Source organism: Cebus imitator, unplaced genomic scaffold, assembly GCF_001604975.1.
Source record: "Cebus imitator isolate Cc_AM_T3 unplaced genomic scaffold, Cebus_imitator-1.0 Scaffold273, whole genome shotgun sequence".
NCBI lineage: Eukaryota > Metazoa > Chordata > Mammalia > Primates > Cebidae > Cebus > Cebus imitator.
This window is the reverse complement of record NW_016107588.1, coordinates 1219364-1222681: the sequence shown is the minus strand read 5'-3', so window position 1 is coordinate 1222681 and position 3318 is coordinate 1219364. Positions and strand designations below refer to the sequence as shown.

At 43.6% G+C, this 3318-nt stretch overlaps 1 pseudogene across 1 annotated transcript; it reads right to left on the bottom strand.

The window, feature by feature from the left end:
• Positions 1 to 1682: 1682 nt before the first annotated feature.
• On the bottom strand, positions 1683 to 2294 carry LOC108284212 (annotated as a pseudogene). Its single transcript, XR_001817136.2, has one exon. The product of XR_001817136.2 is annotated as a 60S ribosomal protein L19-like (transcript).
• Between the last annotated feature and the right edge of the window lie 1024 nt (positions 2295 to 3318).

Here is a 3318-nt window from a genome sequence, read left to right as displayed (position 1 = left end):
AGGAGGAGAAGGGGGAGGAGAAGGAGGAGGAGGAGAAGGAGGAGGAGGAGAAGGAGGAGGAGGAAGAGGAGAAGGAGAAATGAAAAAGAAAATAATAAATTAATTAGAAAGCATGAGAGAATTTACAGATGGGAGATTCACCTACACTGACAGCATGAACGTGAGGGGTAGATGCAAGATATTTTAGGAAATACAATTGGCAGGATTTGGGAACTGACTCTGAAGTGTGAGAAAAGGAAGAGCCAGGCTGGGATGAAGAAAAAACTTGGGAAAAGATGAAGATGATGATATTAGGTTTAAAGACGTGAAGTTAGAGGTGTCAATGGGCCATTCAGGTGGTATGTCAAAGAGGCTATTGGATCTCTGGGTCTGGAGCTCAAGGAAGAGGCCTGGCCTGGCAATGTACAGGTAACGTCCTCGCTGATCACAACTCCTAAAGTCTCATCCATTTGGAAACAAAAACTGGCTGGTAACCCCAGCACTTTGGGAGGCCAAGACGGGAGGACCGTTTGAGCCTAGGAGTTCAAGACCAGCCTGGGCAACATAATAAGATCCCCATCTCTACAAAAAAAAAAAGTTAAAAATTATCCAGGCATGCTGGTTCCTGCCTGTAGTGCCTCCAGCTACTCAGGAGGCTGAGGTGGAAGGATCTCCTGAGCCCAGGAGGTTGAGGCTGCAGTAAGCTGTGATTGTGCCACTGCACTCCAGCCTGAGTGACAGCAAGATCCTTTCTTAGAAACAAACACAAAAAACAACAAGCAAACAAGCCACCCTGCTTCTGCTCCTCACCCCATACCACACTTCCTCTCCCTCTCTCTCTTCCCTCCCCTTCATGATCATACCTCCCGAAAGAGGTGTCTCCACTGTAGATCTACTCTCCCCACAGCCTCACACTAGAGTCAGGTCTCCATCATTTTTTTACAGACAACATATATAATTCACATTCCATAAAAGTCACTCATTTAAAATGTACAATTTTTAGGCCAGGCATGGTGGCTCACGCCTGTAATCCCAGCTCTCTGAGAAGCCGAGGCAGGTGGATCACATGAGGTCCAGCCTGGCCGATATGGTGAAAGCTTGTCTCTACTAAAAACACAAAAATTAGCTGGGCATGGTGGCAGATGCCTGTATTCTCAGCCACATGGGAGGCTGAGGCAGCAGAATTGCTTGAAACCCAGGAAGTGGAGGTTGCAGTGAGCCGAGATCACACCACTGCACTCCAGCCTGGGTGACAGAGCAAGACTCCATCTTCCTTATTATGGCTGAACAATATTTCTTCATATGGATATACCACATTTTATCCAGTCATTACTTGATGGACATTTGGGTTGTTTTCACTTCTTGGCTACTAAGAATTATGTACATGAATATTGCTGTACAAGTATTTGTTTGAATACCTGTTTTCAATTATTTTGGGTATATACCTAGGAGTGGAACTGAGTCATATGGTAATTCTGTGTTCAACTTCTTGAGAAATCTCCAAGCTGTTTTCCATAGTGACTGCACCATGTTATATTCCCAACTGCAATGTACCAGGACTCTAATTTCTCTACGTTCTCACCGATATTAGTTATTTTTCTATTTTTTTCTTTTTTTTTGTCAAGCAGATAAAGCCTTGTGTTAATTTAATGGCTGATCTGTGTAATCACGAAGGTCAGTATGTACAGACAAAGAAGGAGCTTTTATTTCTTGGTCTCTTCCTCCTTGAACAGTCTGGATGATCTCCTTCCTCCTTGGCCTGGAGGCGCTCTTTATGGCGCTTGCTACTTCCCTGGTCTTGAACCTGAGGGCCTCAGTCTGGTCAGCCAAGAGCTTCTTGCGGGCCTTGTCTGCCTTCAGCTTGCAGCTGTGTTCCATGAGAATCCGCTTGTTTTTGAACACATTCCCCTTCACCTTCAGGTATAAGCTGTTATACATGGGGCCATCAATCTTAGATTCCCGGTATCTTCTGAGCAGCCGGTGCAGAATCCTCATTCTCCCCATCCACTTGACCTTCTCTGGAACTCAGGCATTGACTGTACCCTCTTGCTTACCTATCCTGATGAGCCTGCCCTTCCCGCCAAGGTGTTTTCCCGGAATCAAGACCGGAATAGACCATCGCAGGCTTAAGGATGATCAGCCCATCTTTGATCAGCTTCCGGATCTGCTGACCGGAGTTGGCATTGGCGATTTCATTGGTCTCATTGGGGTCCAACCAGACCTTCTTCTTGCCGCAGCGGAGGACACTAGAGGCGAGCCTCTTCTGAAGCTTGAGCATACTCATGGCTGCGGCCGCAGCAGCGAAAGGAAAGAGCTCCCTTTTTTTATCATTATTATAACCATCCTAGTGAGTGTTAAATGGTATCTTATTATAGTCTTGATTTAAATTTCTTGATGACTAATGATGCTGAGCATCTTTTCATGTGTTTATTGTACATCTTATTTGGAGAAATGTCTGTTAAGATCTTTTGCTCATTTTTTTAAATCGGATTGTCTTTTTATGGCTGAGTTGTAACAGTTTATTTATTTTTTTTTTTAAAGACAGGGTTTCACCATGATGGCCAGGCTGGTCTTGAACTCCTGACCTCAGGTGATCCACCCCCCCTCAGACTCCCAAAGTGCTAGGATTACAGGTGTGAGCCACCGTGCCTGGCTGTAAAATTTTTTTATATATTTCGAATACTAGATCCTTATAGGATATGTGATGTGCAGATATCTTCCCACATTCTGTAGGTTGTCTTTTCACTTTCCCAGTGGTATTGTTTGAGGCACAAAAGTTTTTGTTTTAATTTTAATGAATTTCAACTTATCTATTGTTTCCTTTAGTTGCATGTGTTTCTGGTGTCCTAAGAAACTATTGCCAAATCCAAGGTTATGAAATTCACACTTAGGTTTCCTACTAAGACTTTTATAGTTGTAGCTCTTATATTTGGGTCTTTATTCCATTTTGATTGATTTTTGAATGTGGCACTAGGGAGGGGTCAAAATTCATTCCTTTGCATATGGATATCCAGTTGTTCCAACATCATTTATTGAAAATTATTTCCCCCCTTGAATGTTTTTATCCTTATTGAAAAATCAGTTGGCCACAAATGTATTAGCCAATATGTCTGTCCTTATGCTGGTATTACACTGTCTTGATTACTGTAGCTTTGTTGTAAGTTTTTGGGTTGTTTTTGTTTTTTGAGACAGAGTCTCACTCAGTCGCTGAAGCTGGAGTGCAGTGGCCATGGTCTTGGCTCACCGCAACCTCTGCTTCCTGGGTTCAAGTGGTTCTCCTTCCTCAGCCTGCAGAGTAGCTGAGACTACAGGCAAGTGCCACTACACCCAGATTTTTTT